The sequence below is a fragment of the Cibotium barometz genome, chromosome 49 (assembly GCF_041138505.1).
Source record: "Cibotium barometz isolate CiBa-2024 chromosome 49, ASM4113850v1, whole genome shotgun sequence".
Taxonomy (NCBI): domain Eukaryota; kingdom Viridiplantae; phylum Streptophyta; class Polypodiopsida; order Cyatheales; family Cibotiaceae; genus Cibotium; species Cibotium barometz.
Window position 1 is genome coordinate 39,070,797 of NC_141094.1, and position 21,344 is coordinate 39,092,140.

Below are 21,344 nucleotides of genomic sequence, written 5' to 3' on the forward strand. Positions count from 1 at the left end.
CACACATGACATGGCAGACATATACACTGGTAGAGTAGAGGATGGGCTCCTACTCATGGATCCCCTGGCACCTATGGATACCATTACAGCCCAGCTGGCATCACTCCTACACACGGCTGCATTACAGAGCTTCCCACATCGTGTCCACTCAGGAGAGCCTATGAGATCTGGGACTATGTCCCAGAACAGATGGTATGATGATGAGTGCAGAGCCCTATACTCATGGCTCCGCATACAGAGAGCCTTGGGAGCCATCACAGAGCAGGAGTCGAGAAGAGAGATGAGACTTACTCGTCGCAAAAGGCGGGCCTTCGCAGAGATACAGGAGCTAGAGATCTTCCATTTCTTCATGAGTAGAGATAGCCCTATCTCATGGTGGCACTTCAGAGAGTCTCGGACATCGACATCCATTGCAGACCCACAGACATGACACATATGCAGAGGGCCTATACCATGCCCCATAGCAGGCCCCATAGCAGCCACCTATACCTCAGCCACCATAGGAGCCTCGACCTACCACAGCTAGCTTCTTTATCCACTCGATGGTAAAGGAAGCTATCCGCCGCCTACAGCATGGACGGGCCGACGACCATATGGGCCTACAGGGTGAGCATCTCATATATGCAGTAGATTCTTTGGCTCCTTTTCTTGCACACCTTTTTAACAGGGCACTAGCAGAGGGTTTGCTTGCGGAGTGGACGATGCACACCATTGCGCCGATCCACAAAACAGGGGATATGCTCGATCCGAGCAACTACACGACAGTTATGGTTGGCCACGTGTTGGCCAAACTCTATGGTGCAGTGTTGGAGCAAGAGCTTAGCTTATATGCTGAGCGAGCAGGTTTACGCTCATCAGGGCAGACAGGCTTCAGGAGAGCTTTCTCTACCATTGACCATGTATTCACTTTGAGATGTATGATTGATCAGGCCAGAGTGAGGAAGAGAAAGCTCTATTGCTGCTTTGTGGATTTTCGCAATGCATTTGACACAGTACCACGAGAGAGGCTCTTTCAGCGCCTGCAGTCTCTTGGCATACCAGCAGATATGACATGGGACATCTATGCATTATTTGAGTAGGTTTTTGGGCGAGTCTGATGCCCAGGAGGTATGTCCGAGACTATTGCTAGCACCATTGGTGTGAAGCAAGGATGCCCACTTTCCCCCACGTTATTTGGGTTATACATTGATGAGGTGGCTGACTTCATTACACGGGGAGGCGGAGATGGAGTTGATCTAGCAGGTATCTCAGTACATATTATGCTTTATGCTGATGATATTGTATTAGTGTTTGAGTCTCCAGGAGGTCTACAGCAGCATCTACATGCACTCGATGATTTCTGCACACAGAGGGGTCTTATCGTGAACCTTGGGAAAACCAAGGTTATGGTCTTTCATACATCGAGACAGGGCAAGAGTCAGCTGACATTCACTCTCGCACGACACCAGGTGGAGGTGGTGACATCATACGTGTACCTAGGGGTTACCTTCTCTGCAGCAGCAGCCACACGCTTCACCATGGGTTCAGCAGCCAGAGCTAGATTGACACGAGGATATGCAGCATTGATTATGCTAGAGAGATAGTGCCACCAGGCGCATTTTCAGGAGCCCCGGACGAAGGGGTGGCTATTTGACACATTAGTCACACCGGCACTGATGTATGGAGCAGCGGTATGGGCGCCAGGCCTTGCTACCCATTGGTGGACACAGATAGAGAGACCACAGGCCCTCATGATGGTACGCATGATACGCAGCAAACCGTCAGTGCCTCATGACATTATCCGAGCAGAGTTTGCTGCGTCTCCTAAGAGGCCATATTCCAGACTATATACCTGCTAGACAGATTCAGAGAGATGCCACAGGACAGATTGTCATACAAAGCTTTTGAGGCATCTAGATAGCTGGCTGAGGCACGAGATAGAGGATCATGGTATGCAGAGATCACACATTGGTTCTCACAGCATGGCCTAGACATGGATCATCTACCACCATTCCAGTATGACAGGGATGCACCACATATCCATCTCTCATAGTGAGAGGAACAGAGTATTGAGACAGGACATATGGCAGCTCTATACACGAGAGACATGGACACCAAAGATGATATACTACAGAGATCACTTCATGAGTATCACTGATGATGTATTTATAGAGGCGCCTAGATACATGGAGGGCTTTTTACCACACGGCTCCCGAGGAGGTGGAGAGTGAGGAGCATTATATATGCAGATGCAGAGCATATACAGCCATCAGAGAGAGATATCCCATTTTATTCAAAGAGCCACATTCCTTGCGCCAGATCTTTGAGGCAGCAGACTAGCGCATATTGGGGAGATTCATTCTAGACATACAGCGTCACAGAGAGAGATCATTAGAGGCTCAGACAGCTCCAGAGGAGAGACGACAGACACAGATTACTACATTTTTTCAGAGATCCATCCCACTCCCAGCATCTACACATCAGGGAATTACTCTCAGAGAGCAGAGACACTTTCGGACACCTGGCTTTCGGACACCACGCCTATACTAGAGAGAGATGACAGAGATCAGAGCTCAGTTTCACAGACAGGGTGCGGAGCGACTGGCTCGCTTCAGAGCAAACCCAGGCATGTTCTTCAGGGAGAGCTGTGGACACCCCCTTCATTGATGTATACCATTTTATACCCCCAATATGGTACAGGATGGAGCTAGCTAGGTTGCATATCATGATTGTATACTCCATGCATATAGCTTTGCATTCTCCTAGTAGTAGAGCTCCATCCCCTCCCCCCACTCATTGTACTTATTGCACACCCAGATTCAGCTTTTTTTTTTAGTTCAATACTTTTTCATTCGAGAGATAGCAGCTATCCGGATGAGACATGAGATGGAGACACAGGAGAGGCTAGCTCGCTTTCATTCAGACTCAGGGTACATGTTCATGCGACTCACAGCCTCAACATCGGCGATGTATGATATCTTATATCCCTCTTATGGCGCTGGATGGAGTTAGACATAGATCTGCATAGCATGCTTGTACTACCCCTTCAGCATATAGAGATGCATCTTGCCTTAGCACTCCATCCACATCCCCACCCCCCTTTATATTGTTCGTATATGGGCTCCACCGATCTATGATGATTCACTGTTGTATCCAGACACATGCACACTTTTTCTTTTCTTTCTTTTCCTTTTCTTTCGATGAACGGAAGAAAACAATTGTATTATTTTTTGTCTCATAGGCCGACTTTGGCCTCTCGTAGACGTTAGTATATCTTTCTTTCTTTCTTTCTTCTCTCTCTCTCTCTCTCTCTCATGTTTATCACATCTCTCTCATGCTCTATACCCATGACGGAGATCTTTCATCCTCCATAGCTTCACGGTCTCTCAGTCTTCATCGTGTAGTTGCATGGGCTAACCTTAACTTTCTTCAATTGGTATTAGAGAAGGATGCCAAGTTTTCTAAACAATTAGGGTTTATGGTGATTTTTATTTCTATTGCCCATCATCATCATTTTTACGACTATTTACTCCTTCACGAAGGTCTGCTCGCACTAGCTCTCTTCGTTCCGTATGGTGCTTCATCCTTCAACTGGCTGCTGCACTTGTTTTGTGTACTCTAGGAGCTATGCCTGTCAACCTCAGTTGGGCCACCAAAATATGTAGCCTCACTTTGAAGCTCCCATTCGTCGTGCATCACCTTTGCTTCCTAGCATCTAGCTCGTGTAGCTTCCATCATTTTTTCCTTCATCTGCACCTCTCGTCACTTGTGCACCACCCATTATCAACATCAAAATCGAAGTCTTTGCAATGGTAGAATTATGGGGGTTTTCAAAGTTCGGGTAAAATTTACCTAATTGAAGCCTCTATAGATTCAAAAATTTGGAGCACGATCTACACCTCACGTCACCAATGCTCTACTTGTTGTGTGCCACCCATTATCAACATTAACTATGCTGGGTCGGTTGACTGTAGGGCCCGTTGCCTTGCGTAGCTGCTCCAAAATGCCCAGCATCATGCGCTACTCATACTTGCTACCCATCACCTTTGACGTCACCTTCTATTCGTTGCCTCACCTCCTCTCCGCCACCTCATATATGTTGCCCAACACATTTTCGTCTACATTAGCTACGTAGTAGATCTCTATGCCATTGGCCTATGACTTGTAGCAGCTCCTCGTGTACAACGGTCCACGTACTCCTCCAGCCAATCACTGTCTACATCTGCACATCCGTTGCAAATTCATATTAGCATTCAAATTTGGTCATTTTTCACATTAATGGTAATTCTTTAATTAAAGTTACATATCTTAAAAAATTTAGGGCTTTCCTAAAATTTCATCAATTAGCCCAAACTTGAGGTCCTTGCAACGATAGAATTTTGGGGTTTTTCAAAGTTAGGGAAAAATTTGCCTAATTGAAGCCTCTATAAATTCAAAAATTTGGGGCTGTGAAGCCTCTTGAAGATATTACGGGTCCTTTGGTTTGGCCTTTGCGTCTAAAATTGCTAGCTAGCCAAGCATCAATGACTCTACTCATGTGCTTTTGTAGCTTTTGTCGCCCTACTATTCTTTCATTATAGGCCAAAGAAAGATCTAAAATAGACTTGTCTCCTTACATCTCAACTTAGTGCTCTTTTTAATGTTCATTGCAATGGAGCTATACTCAATAGCAAGTGTCTAAGTGGCAATATTGATTGCATTAGAGTTGAAACATGTGGGTGGCTTGGGCATATTTGTCCTCTCTTATTGTAAGAAAATTTGGGTAAGTGAAGGGAAGCGAGAAACACCAACGAAGCTAATCAAATCAAATCCTAATCATGGAATGTTACTGTCTTGATCTTATCGCAACACCAAGATAAAAATTGGAGGCCAATGAGGATTAGTCTTGATCTTATCTTGATACCAAGACACTTAAAGAGAAGCTTACAATTCATGGCAAATTAAGCAAGATAATGAAACACCTAATTGCAATTAAATGGCTTCAAAAATTAACATAAATAAACTCTCATTGAAAATTCCACTCAAAATAAGCTTAAGTTGACATCAATTTATAGTTCTATGAAAGTATGTCCAGATCTGCTTTCCTTTCCATGATTTACTCCATCAAATCTCCACAAATCACTCCATCTACTCATGATTCTCTCAACAATCACCCATGTGACTAAGAATCTACCCATTTCATATTGTACAATGTCACCAACAAATAGCCTCTAGAAAATCAACCTTTGATTCATATAGGCCACACAATTTTTCTTTGCAAATTGAACCCAAAATTCAGAATGCGTGCATGCATGTATGAACACGTGTACGTTTGTATAGAGAGAAAGAAAGAAAGAAAGAAAGATTTTATTAACGTCTTCCAAAAGACCGAACTCGGCCTATGAGACAAATTGGAGTACAGGTATGGGGTATCCTCTGTCATCCCAACAAAATGAAAAAGTACTGAATAAAAAAAGCTGAATCTGGGTGTGCAGGGGATGGAGCTCTACTACTAGGAGAATGCAAAGCTATATGCATGGAGTATACAATCATGATATGCAACCTAGCTAGCTCCATCCTGTACCATACTGGGGGTATAAAATGGTATACATCAGTGAAGGGGGTGTCCACAGCTCCCTGAAGAACATGCCTGGGTGTGCTCTGAAGCGAGAGAGAGAGAGAGAGAGAGAGAGAGAGAGAGAGAGAGAGAGATTAACATTTACAAAAGACCTCAAGGGTAAAATAACTATTACTAGTGTATAAAGACGCGATGTTAACATGTGACCCTGTATAGGAGAAACTAGCCATGATAAACTAATAAGGATGTCAACCAATACAGATTTGATGGTTGAGAGAATAATTGGCCTTTGATGGAAGCATGTCATGGCGTTGAGGAACCTCCTGGATCCGTGTTTGTCTAATGGAGGGACATGATGCTCTTGGTCGGGGATGTCTAACTCGCAAAATAGATCAAGCCCTGTCATTGAGGACTCGTCAAGGGTGGATGATTGGATCATTAGTGTGGTTGTTGGGATTTGATGTGGAGGATGGATGACAACTGAAGAAATGTGTAATGAACCTGTGGGAAGTATCACGTTGGTTTGCCTCTCGGTATTTTAATACTGCATCCCTATGATATTTGAGAGAGAGAGAGAGAGAGAGAGAGAGAGAGTCAGTCTAAAATTTCTCTGAAGAAACGATTGTTTTTTCGATTTGTTGATGTGTTTCAACAAAATGTGAGAACCAAGGCAATAATTTTAGCTAGGGCTTTTGTAAAAGTGTTTAGATGAAAGCCCTTAAATTAGACGAAAGTTTAGAGAGACTGTGAAGCTATTTCTTTCAACTAGTATTTTGATTGAATCATTTGTAACAATTTCTATAGGATTTCTTGAAACTTTAATACGAGTACTCAATCTCAAACTTGAAACGTGTCATGCCATTCTTTTGAGGTTCTTGGTTTTCTTTTTTTCTTGGTTTTCTTTTAAGTCCTTGATTATTGTTTGTGTTTGAACTTGCATCCCCATCATATCATAGTGTTTTAATATTTCCAAGGATTGTGATTGTTTTCTTGTTTATATAAAACTTTTTGCATTGCATCTTTTGTGTGTAAGCTCATTGTTAATTTATTAAGTAATTGTTTCAAATTAAATACAAAAAGTTTTTTTTTAAAATGTGTACAATCCATGTTAGCTTTGTAGTGGCTCGCTTAATCGTTCGTTATGCTTAATGGTATTAGGGTTACACATAAGTACCTGGTTGGAGCTAAGGAGGATCAAAGACAATCATGGTGTTGAGTGGATGAGAGAGAGAACGAACTTTATAAAGAGAGCATATGCACGACTCAATGATAGATTGATTAGATGTGTTGAAGTTCACTAAGTACAGTGCTTTTTGTAGGCTTTAGAGTAGCCTTATCTTTTGACAGATACGCAAGACACATGTCAATACACACACACATACACACACACACACATGCCATGTGGCACACTTATCTTATCCACATATAAGGGGTGTTCACACACACACACACACACACACACACACACACACACACACACACATGATGGTTACACACATATGATAGACACATACGTGGAGCTCTAAAATACCCAACAAAACCCCCTTTGGAGTGAAGGTGGTGAGACCCAACACTCAAAAGAAGTAGCATAGCTACCTTGTAACTCCATCACATGTTGCAAGGGAGAGAGCTTGCCATGGGCACTTCCTGTGCCATGCAAATCCTCCAATCAACAAGTGACCAAAACAGCAAGGTGAGCTCTTTGTCACCCACCCCCTAGCTCTTTGTAAGTGAAGGCACACAAACTTTCGTGGCAACTTTTTTCGAGGGACAATCGGGGCTGATAACCTTTATTGACTCAACACACAAGAAAACTAGATTGCCCAATCATAGTCTTCCTGATTGAGGGAGACTTGGTCTTTTGCTGTAGTTGTCTCTTCTTCTTTAGTCGGCTCCTCCTCATCTTCAATAACAAGATCTGCATGGTGCTTTTCTTGTTGTTTCTTAAGCTTTTTAAAACAATCTGCTTCTTTGTGGCCCATTCGTTTGTAGTATTTGCATTCAAAGTCACTAGGCTTTCAAAGTTTGTCGTTGACACATGAAGTATTTCCGAGGTTTGCTCATATCGAGTGACCCCTCACATACACTTAATGAGTACAACAACATTGTCTTTGACTTTAGGCTCACATTCAAGGCTAGCAAGTTGGTGGACTATTGACCCAAACTTTGTGAGATGATCACTTAACTCCTCATTTTCATTCATTTTAAGATTATAAAACTTGAGCTTTAGGAAAACCTTAGAGTTGGCGATTTTATTAGGGAAGATATGTTCCATTTTTGTCCATATGTGCTTGGCTGTGGAGTGCAAGTCTATGTGATGCACCAAGGAATCTGCAAGGCTTAGGCCGGATCTTGGTCGTTTCTTGAGAGACTGTCTCCCATATCCCTCCTCGCTTAAGCAAGAGTTGCATCTTGGTTTGCCAGCAGGTAGGAAACCTGGTGCTAGAGAATCTGTCGATTGCTCCCATTGATAGTGCCATGATGTTGAGGCAGAGATGGGTTCAGTGGGTAGGCAGAGATGAGATGCTAATAGTACTGTCATAGCGAAGGTGGTCAGATGAAATAGTCGCGAGCAGTAGCGAAGGGAAGGCGCAAGCAAGCAAAGAAGGTTGTTGAATGCAATTGGTACAATGTTGGCGAACGAAGGCAAGACGTGCGAACACAGGTGGCTGACAGTAGTAAGCAGTGACAACGACGAGGATGGAGATGGCGGTTCTGATGGTGATATCGTGTAGGCGGGCACTGGCAAGATCAGTGCAGGTTGTTATGGTTGGTTAGAGAAAATCCATGAAAGTGGCTCTAACACCATTTAATGGCATTAGGGTTACATAGAAGTACTTGGTTGGAGCTAAGGAAGATGAAAGACATCCATGATGTTGAGTGGATGAGAGAGAGAAGAGGTAAAACAAACTTAATATATATATATATATATATATAGAGAGAGAGAGAGAGAGAGAGAGAGAGAGAGAGAGAGAGCATATGCATGATTTAATGATAGATTGATTAGATGATGTGTTGAAGTTCACTATGTACAATGCTTATAATAGGCTTTAGAGTAGTCTTATCTTTTGACACATACACAGTACACATATAAACATAAAAGCACACTAATGACATGTGGCACTTATCCACATATAAGGCGGCATGTTCATACCTAAGTAGGTGTTCACACACACACACACATATATGAATAAGGCTACACGCATAGGATGGTTACACCTACAAGATAGACATATGTGGAGCTCTGAAATACTCAACAATATTTGTGTTGCCACATTGTTTTTCTTTTTTGAAGAAATTAGTCAGTTGATTTACAAATGCTTATAGTAGGCTTTAAAGTAGCCTTATCTTTTGACACATACACAGAACACATGTCAAAACAAACACACACTAATGACATGTTGCACTTATCCTATCGACATATAAGGGGGTGTGTTCACACCTAAGTAGGTGTTCACACACACACACACACACACACACACACACATGAATAAGGCTACACAAATAAGATGGTTACACACACAAGATGGACATATGTAGAGCTCTGAAATACCTAACAATGTTTGTGTTGCCAAATTGTTTTTCTTTTTTAAAGAAATTAGGTAGTTGATTTACATTAATCATTTTTTTTAAAATTTTCAAGCATAGTGAGGTAGTTGCTCATGTCAAACAATTTGTTTAGTTTGACTCTAGGGCACTTTGTATCGGGAACTAGGGTCACTCGAATGCGATTTAAAGGTATGTAGTTTTGATTAATCATCCTATTTTTGGTTGGTTCTTTTTATTTATTTTTAAATATTCTTGTTAGGCATAGGATATAATGGTAAAGGAGAGGTTTCAGCAATCATGGGCTGGTTCGGGGTTCAAGTCCCCTAAAACCTATTTGAAATCTAGATTTAGTTGGTAAATGTTGTGTTTAATCTAAGGAGAACTGGCACTTCATTATGTGGGTCTAAGGAGAATTGGCACTTCATTATGTTTGCTTAGTTAATTAGCAAGACACTTTGTCTTAGCTCACATGTATGCGTGCTAGTCTATCAAATATAGTAAAGTTGAAAGTTCGAGTCCTTAGTGCTTTAGGAGAGTCCAAAAGAACTTAGAAATAATGTTTTGAAAGTGTACACGCCTTTGATGGAAGGACCGTTATCTTTTTGGCCACATTAGAGTGACAAGAATAGTGCTGAAAAATATGTATATGAATATAAACCTCTATGTAACATGGGGCATAAGCCAACACATCTCAAAATGTGATGGATTGCAAATCCATCTTAATACAAATTTCTTGACAATATATACACGTGTTTTTATATTGTCATTTTCAATGACGTATGTTGTGGTGGTGCCTAAAAAAAGCATAGATATCTTTTTTAAAATTTTTCTTTGCGAAACCCATCCATAAACCCCAAGGTAAGTAGGCTTGAATTAATGAGCTAGTTTTACTTCCCTCCCACCTAGAGTCCACTTACTTCTAGATAAGAGCATCTTTATTGTCTGTTTGAAGGTCCATTAGTATTGATCTATCTTTAAGAGTATCTCAATCTTCAAGTAACTTGATACTATAGTAATACGATAGCACTACCTTTGTAAATATCTTAAACTTCGTTAAACGTGCCAAAGTAAACCAATAAGGGAGGCATAATAAAAGGAAGGACATATTCATATATTGGAATTTTGGCCATTGAACATAAGAGAATATTAATTGTATTTTTGCATCACATACACAGAAGCTAATACAAAAAAATATATGTTGTTATAAAATAATAAAGATACTATTTTAAAGTAATTAATTAGAAATTAGTATTATTGTAAATCAAGAAAGTAGGTAATACAAGTTAAGAACAAAAACACGAGAACATTGTAATCATTAGTAATCAAAACATATAAGTTGTTTCTTTTGTACTATGACATTATATACTCAATTGTTTGGTTATGTAATAGAATAATCTAATAATTGACTTGAGCTATGTTGTTAGACTTGTGAGCCAGTTTATGCAAATCCCTAGGAAGCTACACTTAGATGTGGCTAGATGAATTCTCAGGTACATAAAGTCCATAGTTAATCATGGATATTTCTAGGAGGTTGGCATAGAGATACAACTATATGGATACATAGATATTGATTGAGCTAGTAGTGTCAGAATGCCTACTGAAATACCTCAACCCAATGCTGACCAAACAACACAATAATCTATTATAATGCACAAAATGTGTCGTTACCTCCATCAGTTTTGGAACCTCAACCCTCCACCTCCGAGGATTACACCATTGAACTAAATAGGTTTCAAGGAATCTTTTGAGTGTGCAGAATATGAGGTTGACTTGGACAGTGCATCACATGTCGTTGAGGACTCCGTAGAGCTTTATTCGGATTACTAGTTTTTTTGATGCAAGAGGCAGAGCCAAACTAGTATACCAACTAGCCACGATAGGAAGAGATCAAGACATCAACAACTCTACTATCAAGAGAACCTCTCTCCAATACTATCATTGTCAAGGACCACACTGAGTCTCTGAGTGTCCCATAAAAAACCAACTAGTCACCCAAGCTACATCTTTTAGCATGCCACCTGTAACCTGTAATCGTTGTGGCATAGATCATTGGATCAAATATTTTCCAATGAAAGTTCTAATTGCAAGTCAGTAGAATGGTTCTACTGTCACACCTCTCAACTTGATTGGAGTGGGTGGTCAAACTTAGAGACCAATTTTGAGAAACCCTAACCCTATTGTGAATGCAATAATGAGACATGGCTCAAAACACTCCTTTTGTGGAAAAGAAAATAGAAAACCAAGCTACTTCAGTAGCAGGATTCAACAAGAAGAGGGGCAATAGAATAAAGAATTCCGTAGAAGGGGGCAAAAATAAAAAAACATGGAACGAATGAACTTGGGAACACCTAATGAACCAGTCTACATGAATGATATTGATGAGGATTCCAATTTAGAGGACACATAGGTTGGTTTTGAGCAAACTAGAGACACTTAAGCAAAAACCAAGGAGACTAGAAAGGAAATGCTGCAAGCGATTAAGAAATTAAACAAAGAGAAACTTGGTTTATATCCTGACCTTATAAGAGAATTGGAACAAATTTATGAGCTCAAGGATATGGTCACGCATACTCGGGAGGAGTAAGAACCAAGACCAAAACAAGTAAATGTCTCTAACACTGTTCATCTAAACAACCTAAAGCATGTCGCGCAATCAATAAACCATTGGATATAGCTAGTGTCATCTTTGAGGTCAATGAGAACTCACATGTCCCAAGCAAACACTGAATGGCGAAGACTTTGCCAAAGTTTTACCATTGCGAATGATGAGTTTTATGTACTCAGGCAACGAGGGAATTGGGGAGTGTAGTGAGCTTGAATCCACATGGGAAGAAGACTCTAATTCGTACACTTATAACTCTTACACCTCTAGTGAGGGGTTTGGAAATCATAGAAACAGAACCAATGCAAACATGGGTGAATGGAACCAAACCAAGCAAAATTGAGACAAGTGAAACAAAAACAGAATCGGATGAAGGAGCTTCTCACCAAAGCTGAAGAAACAAAGCAAACGAAAGGATTATAAGATAAACACGCACATGAGGTTACAAGAAAGAACAACCATAGCCCAATGGCTATAGTACATTGGTGCTATAGACGTTTATCAAAAGTTTATAGACAATTGGGAAGAAGAGTTAAAAAGTGAGGTATTGGAGACCACCCCCAATTGATATAGCCCTGGTGGAAGTCTCTAGCCAACCCAAACTTAGTCGTTCGACCCGAAAGAACCAAAATGGTGCATTAGCCCAAAAGGAATGAGAGGCATGGATTAAGACTATCAAAGTAGCTAAGGAAGAGAAAGAACAAGAACCTGACTTATGCCTGGTACCGGATCCTTACAAATCATATACCATAGGGGATCGTAAGTTAGTGTTTGACAATGTAAAATGAGGACCTACAAGTGAGGAGAGTAGAGTCTATGATGGACCTGCTAAAGTGAAAAAGGTAGACTTGGTAGAATCTGGTGAAGATTCTAAGCCAATCTACATTGCTAAAGACCTCACCAAGGAAGATGAGGTTGAGCTCGTTGCTCTTCTCAAGGAGTATAGGGATTGCTTTGTGTGGACATACCATGACATGAAAGGATTTCTTGTAGAGGTGGTACAACACACCATCCCCACGGCACACGACACCCGATACTAAACTACTCCAACAACGACCCTATCCGATGAATCCCAAATATGTAAGCATTGTAAAAGAGGAGATTGACAAGCTCATCAAATGTGGATTCATCTATGAGATTGAACATTTGGATTGGGTGTCACCCATTGTGCTTGTGTCGAAAAAGAATGGAAAATTATGAGTATGTGTCAATCTCAAAAAGGTCAATGCAGTAACGAGACCAGATCATTACCCCTTGTCGTATTTAAAACACGTACTCAAATGAGTAGGTGGCAAGGAAGCATACAACTTCTCAGATGGGTATTCATGATATATACCAAATTTCCATTGCTCTAGAGGATCAAGCTATTGCTTTTGTTACGGAATACAAAGTTTACGCTTATAGAGTTATGCCATTCGATCTAACGAACGCACCAACAACATTGCAAAATGACTTATGGATACTGCTTTTAAGGACTTCTTAAAAAAGTTTCTTGAAGATTCGTCAATGATTTGTGCATTCATTCGTCTTAAAAAGAGCACCTAGTGTGCCTAAAAAAGGGTGTTTAAAAGGTGTTGATTTTATCGCATATCCTTAAAATGTCAATTTTGGGTGAAGCACGAAATTATTCTTGGGCATTTAGTGTCCACAAATGGGATTTCCAATGATGAGAGAAAAATTTTCCCACCACAACAAACTACAAGGGAGTCCAGAGATTCATGGGCTATGTTGGCTACTATTGTTGATTTATTCTTTTCTATACAAAGATAGCTCATCCTATATACATACTATTGGTTGTGTTAATAAGCTTATGACACATTGAAGCAAGCCTTGGCAAGTGCTCCGATTTTGCGAGTAGCTAATGGGAATGTCATCTTCTATGTGCACATTAATGCCTCCAATTTTAGATGAGTCCTAGCACAGCCAGGGGAACACAAATACACATGCATACTTCATCATTGTTGCCATAGATTATGTAACTAAATGGGCTGAAGCAAGAGCTTCACGAAAAGCGGATGCCATTGCAAGTGCTAAGTTCATCTATGAGAACATCATTACCCGCTTTTTGGATGTCCATTTGAGCTAGTGGCAAACATCACAGTACTTCGTGATGACGAACTTAGGAATTTCATCCTATCCCTGTTTGGTGTTGCTATGAAGTATAACTATGTATAACTATGAGAACATTATTTGCTGCCTCCTCATTATAGCGGCAAAGCTACCTACCCATCACAGGTGGCAATCTCTACCAAGCTACTCCGTCACGCCATTACGGGCGCCCGTCCAAGTTGTAGCTTTGGACACTATTGCTTTATATCTTGAATGTATGACCCTTTGGTGTATCTACCATGACTCCTTGATGTAAGATAATGGCGGTAGCTCTTGTTAATCCTAGAATTGGATTAACACATATTTTGGTCTTTTGTACTACTACTTGGATATGTAGTTCCAATAAGATGATGGTATAGTGTCAAAGTACATCCTCACTACTCTAGAATCTTAGCGATGACAAAGGATTTAGGTACTCCTTTAAGTATTGGTTGACAAGATAGAGTCTCAACTAGACTGATGTGATGTCTGGATGCACATTTCTCATATAGTGGGTTGTAATGTATAAACCTCCTTGAGTGAAAGTACATGAATTTGGTGAAATATGTAGAAGATCACTATTCAAGGTCAAATTTTTCTCTCTAGACCAAAATTTTAAATTTTCAAACATCATTGGCTTCTATGAGCATAGGAGCCTCTGGACTTCTATGGGCATGAAAGTGTAAAAACTTTTATAAACTTATAAGTACTTGTACTATTTTGGTCATACAACCTAGATGTGATACTTTTATGGAGAGAGAAGTACTGTCCCTTTTTCAAAAATTACTTTCCACGTCAAAAATTTACAAATTTTAAAAAGTCTTAAAACTGTGACTTCTATGGATGTAGAAGTCATATTAGGCATATAAGTAATGTAGTAATGTCTAATTGGTGTCTAGTCGTATAGACTAGAAGTGATGTCTAGTTATACAAATGTAGAAGTGATACTTTTACAGTTGTGGAAGTCAGAAGACTTTTATAGATGAAAACCTATAATCTTATCAAACACATAATTGGTCATCAACAGTGGATAAATATGATTGATATACAATAATGGTCACAGAAGAAGTCACTTCTACACACAAAGAAGTTTGAATTTTACGGACATAGGAGTGTTACTTCTAGAGGTATAGAAGTGTAGAATGCACTTCTATGAGCATAAAAGTGCTTCTCGTTTGAGAGTAGAGAATCCCAGGGTTTAATTACAAATTTGATGCACTTGTCTTGCTCTATTGATGCTAAATTAATCATAATCCTCCTCTAAATTGAAAATGATATACAATGAATCAAATGCAAGAAAAACCATCAAAACAATGATAATTGTGAATTTTTTCCTAGACATAAACAAAACACACAAATTCAACAAAATTGAGAAGCATTAAGATTGGATTGACCAATGTACTAATGCCTTACATGGTATCCTCCGTGTGTATCATAAAACCATAAATAGAAAACAAAAAAGAGACACACAAATTCACAAAAACTCTACACATAACATAGAACTCTTACAACTTGGAGCCATTGATGCTTTAGCGGATCAAGATACAATGCAAGTGCACATAAGCACAGGGCTCTTCCCAAGCGACCATTCCTAAAATGCTTAGCCTTATTGATGCAAGGGTCATTAGAGGACTTATCATAGTGCCGATTGCACAAGCTCCTAGTGGTGAAAGAGCTACTTGCACTCCACCTCCAAAGCTACAAGCATGTGTCTAGGGTACCCTTGGTCCAAAGCTACTATTTACAAAGCTTTTTCAGCTCATAGATTTATGCATTAGATTGTTAAAATTTATCATGAAAAGAGGTAAACTATCTAACTAAATAAACAAAATAATCATGTGCATCATAATGTCACAAAGTATCTTTAAGACTAGAATTCTTGTAGCTATTTATATGGGTAATTGTAAGAAAGATATGTAATGTGCAAATGTGGATGAAAATCTATGTTTATGTAGAAGGTTCAGGTGATGGGTCATACCTTGGGCCAGGTTTGCACCCCCACCATGGTCATCCCCATCTAGAAACATACCTGGATGATTGTTAACGATGAGGCTTAGAAGAGCTACGTCATACATGTACAGTGGGATTTTAAGGTTTTGGCTTACCATTTGTGGCCTCATTGAGCAAAGGAGAGTCCCATCCAGGAGGACGAAAGTCTTGACCTCACTGCCATCTCGCTCTGCCACCAGTTTTACTGGCGTGCTTGATAAAGCTTTTCTTTTCTAGTTCCAGCTAGCGACTTGGTTTTGTAGCATGGCAGACATGGGTGTTATAGGGTCATGGTGGTGATCTTTTTGAGCCTTGGGGTTGCTTGTTGTCATGGGGTGCCACGAAAGTGTGTGCATGGCACTTTTTGGGGTTTAGCACCATGGGTGTGATGAGAACATGCATGGGTAAGGCCACTACAAATGGGCAAGGTATTGCCTCTCTTAGTGCTCACTGCTTGGTGTCCACAGACTCCTCCAACTTCTATAAAGGTGGTGTCAGCACCAGTCGATGTGGAACCCATTGCTCTCCACTCTTTCGCTTTATTTCTTTGAAGAGACTGACGATAAGCCAAACGCAAGATCTCTGAGGGGACCAAGAGTTGGGCTGAACTATACACGGCTGTATAAGCACCAATGATGTCCAATCTCAAGCCTATGCACTCTTTCCAATGGATGTAGGAAGGCTGTAAATCTAAGGCTACGAGAAGGGGCTGATTGGGACTATTCTAGACTATGTAAGAATGCTCAAAATGATTATGAATGCTGAGTTGGAGGAGGATGGACTGTGTCGCCACACCGAGCACTCTCCTTCCTTACCCAAGACAAATGGATAGCCAAAAGTGCCCATGAACAAGTTAGGACTTCAAAAGTGATGAAATGAATTTTGTGTTACCTATTGTTTATAAAGGCATGACGGTCTCTGTAATATTGGATATGGTGGTGCTGGTATCAAACTCGAACCGATAACCCTCGAAATTGAATAGATGCCAACACCACTAATGTGAGTTTTTCTTCATTAAAAAAGGGACTTACTTGAAGTGCCATATCCAAAACGTACAAAATTTCGGAGACATAAAAAAGGCAGATGATTAGCATAATCACCAAGGATTGCTAGGAGGCCTAGGGAAGCCAACCACTTATAGGCATGAGCCTTGTTGTCAAGGAGGCATGGTTTGTGGTCTCCACTCTATCTTTGGTCTAGCATTAATGGCGTGGTTGTAGAGGCTTATGGTGTGGGTTTTCTTGACTTCAGAATCCAAATGTAGGGGTTACTTTTATAGAAGCCTTGTGCTTTTAAAATCCTGGTGCTTCTAATAAACGAACATTCTATTGGGACCCAACAGAATATTCCACCAAGGGTATGGTAACCATTCCATGGTGAAGCTCGAGTGTTGTGGTTCTTTTCTGCCAATTAACTACGCAATCAGTGGTGGCTACAATAATCGATCCCCTCCCAAGGATGATGCTTTCTCTCATTGTACTTGTGTGGGGGGGAGTCACATAAAACTTGCAAGTGCATACCATACTCCAGAGTGCCCCTCAAGTGCTAGCTGTCTGGAGGACTCCAAGGCAAGCCTCAGGTACTTGTGGGGATCCATGTGATTGATGCGATGTCAGGCACAAGCTACGTAAGTCATTCTCAGGCTTAGACAGTCAGTCAGTCAGTCCAAGTCCCTTAACCCACTTGAAGAGATGCATTCATGCAACTGACGGGAATATAGCTACAACATTGGGCATCCTTGAGGATGCAAAGATTAAGGCTTTCAGGCTATTCTTCCACCAGACATTTGTGGTGATGGATTGAAGAGAGTCATACACCATGATCCTTGGAAAGCCTTACATGAGATATACACGGATGGTTCTTCACGATTGGAAACTAATCATATATACATATGCAAGGGTAACCACCGGTGCTTGAAAATAAACTTGAAAACATGGAAGACTCATTCCACCTATTGAGGCATACTCGCTAGTGAGTCTAACATAATCGCTCATACCACATCAATTGATATATGTAGAGCTTGTAAATAAGATGTTGGATAGTGAAGACGATTCATGCTTTAGGCAAGCATGGGCATTGCACAGAAGCTTGGGACAAGGTTTGCATGATTAGATGATGCCAAAATCACATCCATATTTGTACCGGATGCATTTGTCATCATAATCTGTGCCCTTCTCTCTCCTGAGCATAACCCTTTGCAACAACAAGCCTTGTCTTGTTAATGATCAACATTACCATTAGCTTTTACGCTTAAGCTTATAAATCCACTTTGTACCAATGGCCTTTTCATCATATGGATAGCCTTGGTGCCATGGAAAGAATGCAAGAAACAATCTAATGTTGTGTTTCTCTTCCACACTCGGGAGCACAATAGCTCAACCGAGAAACCAACAAGTCCTAGCCTAGTACACAAATGCACGGTCAAGGTGTGTCACCTCATGAATGCAAGTCACTTGGGATTCTCGTAGGTAGCATTATTTCCATGCAGCCGCACCCGAAATATCACGTAGGCTGTAATGCCTGTGGTGACCGACGGCAAACCGGATGGCTATATCCGGGGTTCAGTGGGAGAGGACGCCCATGCGGAGTCATGGGCGGCCAGGCTAGTGTGGACGGCAGGCCACACACTATATAGCCTGGGGGATGAGGGGCAATCCTTATTCTTCCTCTATGGCTGGGTGGTGAGCCAGAGGCCGTCCCCTCTTGTGGTAATGCCCGTATAGCGGCGTTACGGGAATGTAACACTGGTATCAGAGCGTGGTTCGATGGGATTGTCAGAGCCCGCGCGTGACCCGGGGATCGCACCCCACTCGATGGTTTTCGACCATTCGTCTCCTTATCCTTATCTCGAATGGAGGGTGTGGAGGGAGGCGGCCATGGAAGAATGGAGAGGAAGAATGGAAGGGAAGAACTCTCTCTCTCTCTCTCTCTCCCCGTCACACACAGCAAGCAGCATCGCAGGTAAGCAAAGCATCTCGTTTTGTTTTGTTTTTTTTTTTCTTTGCGTTGAATGGCTGCTGCGAAGAAGCAATCGTTGAATTTGTTAAAAGAAAGAAGTCCCCTTTCTCTCGACTGTCTGTGGGGGTGGGGGGGCGAAATGCTAAAACGTAGTAGCTGAGAGCTAAACGAATGCTGCTGAAGGCGGCGAAGACCACGTTTGAAGGGGGCGCAGACCAGCCCCACGCCTATTCCCTTGAAAATGTTGTGAATAACCGACGCTACCAAACAAGGCTGTATAAGGCTTGAATGCCAGGCGGCGCCGGCAAGCGTGTGGAGATGAAATGGGAAGCTCACGTCGGCGTTGAGGGCCTGCGCCGCCAGACTTGAAAGTGTTGCTAAAATGTGTTGTGGCAGCCTCCTCTGCTGCTGATGTAGCTGGTGAAAGCCTGTGCCAGACTCGAGGGCCGAGCTGTTGGCTGAAATCGTGCGAAGAGCGAACGTGCAAAGCGAACGTGCGCCGTCTGAAGGGAGGGGCGAAGAGCCCCACGGCCGCCAGCCTAGGCGGTGGCCAGGCCAGCCCAGGCGGCCAGCCCAGCGGGCGGCCAGGGCCACGGCCAGCCAACCAACCAGCAGGCGGCCACCAGCGGCGGGCGGCCAGAAAAAAGAGGAGAAATAAAATCATTTCTTTTTTTTTATATTTTCATTATTCACTTTTAATAAAAATTAAAAATGAAAAATTCAAACAAACACTCTCTCTCGGCTGGTGAGGAAGGATAATTCCCGCAAGAAATAATCCCGGCAAGGCACAGCCTCTCGACCATTCTTATTTTTGTTATGAAGACTCTGAGAGCGTAGCCTCGCCAGATTTCAATTTACACTTTTGCGAACGTCGTCTTGCTAGAGTCAAAGTTTTTGTTCGGACAAATTTGTGTTTGTTCTGTGGTGACAAACAAATGTGTTCTTCTGTAGACACACCCCACGAAACAAACCCAACATGGCCGTCGTGCCGTGTGGCCGCAGTGCCCGCTTTCCACGAAAGAGACCCACCGCACATGGCCGTAGCGCCGCGTGCTAAGAAAGAGACAAATCCCACGGCCGTAGTGCCAAGTCCTTTGAGAGAAAGCCGTTCTATGGCCGTTGTGCCTAGTGTGAACACGTCTATGGCCGTAACGCCTCGAGAATAGCACATGTGGTGATCACACATTTGGTTCGAAGAGACTAAATTTAAGCTGAGCATGACTTAGTATTGACCATCACAGTCACGTAGTTTGGCTATAGTGTAAATCTAAAACTGCGGTGTGTTTTACTTGGGCTAAGAGGACCGGCAATGGCGTCAGTTGTGCCCAAATTAGACGAAGTGCTTATCACGAGAAATCAAGGTAAGCCTAATTGAGCCGTAGTGCTCATAACCCTTCACAATCTTTTAACAGATGCTAGAAGATTGTGATAAACTTTGGCAAATGAGACTAATGTACAAGTGTAGTCTTGATGTGGTTATGCCTTGTGTCCAAACAAGTTGCTTACTGTTTGTAGCAACAAGAGAGCTTTGGCCCGTAGAGGCAAGCTGGCCCTTGTTAAAAAGTAACAAAATAGTGTCACTACTTGGGCTTAGGGATTAGTGACTAGTTTGATTTAGTCATGTGATTGCCTAGTAAAGGTAATCCCCAAGGTGTGTATTACTTGGGATAAAGGAGCTAGCAGTGCTGCTCTAGCAGTACTCAATTGAATGGTTTATCTAGGAGTACTAATCTGAGGGATTAGCATACGCCTAGATAATAATAGCAGATTTAGGATTGATTTGTAGAAATCAAAGGTAAATCTGAAGGGGTATAGTCTTGAGACGTAATGCTCAATGCCCTTATAGAAGTTGATCAAAGAGAACTGTTATTAAACTTATTAGCATGGTTTCCTCTTCTTTTTATTTGCCATGCTTCGACATCCCACTGCTCGAGAGTTTGTGGTGATCTTTCAAGGGGGGAAAGAGCCTTTTTATATGTCACATCAATTGGTTTGGTAGTAATTTAATGGTATGGGACATCAAATTCTCACGGAATCGATTGTAGTCTTGGTGGAATGGGACACCAAGGCTTGTGCATGTAACTTGACTCTTTGGCAGGTCTGTATGTACACTTGTCTGTAGTGATAAAGTGTGCAACATAAAATTTGAACTTTGAAAATTACCATATATAGCCATAAGTTGGGATAAAACCCAGTTACAGAGTTCGGAGAAGCTCTAGGTAGCAAGACCATGATGGTGTGCTAGTGCTAACAGAGTGATTTAGTTCCGGAGTGATCTAAATCTAGAGGTTAGCAGTAAGACTAGTTTGGTTGGACAGTTTCATGCATGGGGGACGCCCTATAGCATTTTGCAAGTGTAGTCTTGCCTATGTTCAACATAAGTGTGCGATTGTGAGCACATTTTAGTTGCTACCATATGAATTTGGGAAATATATTACTTTCCTACATAAGCAATTGTAATATTGCATGACAGGCTATTTTGCTTACAAAGTTCATGTGCATGTAAACCCTATAAGTCGTAAGACCCCTTGGGAATGAGTGGAGCATTCCATGGATTTAATAAGGTTTTACATGGCAATAGTGGGTAGTATCTCACTCCAGATGAGCCTAGTTGTTGTTAGT

At 41.6% G+C, this 21,344-nt stretch overlaps 1 protein-coding gene across 1 annotated transcript in view; it reads left to right on the forward strand.

Annotated features, from left to right (window-relative positions):
* The window catches only part of LOC147610562 (uncharacterized), a 33,632-nt gene extending 27,301 nt beyond the window's left edge, over positions 1 to 6,331 (forward strand). The window contains exon 16 of the mRNA XM_086785893.1: positions 5,798 to 6,331. The gene's annotated coding sequence lies outside the window, so the exon portion shown is untranslated. The remainder of the gene's footprint in view (positions 1 to 5,797) is intronic.
* The last annotated feature ends 15,013 nt before the right edge of the window (positions 6,332 to 21,344 follow it).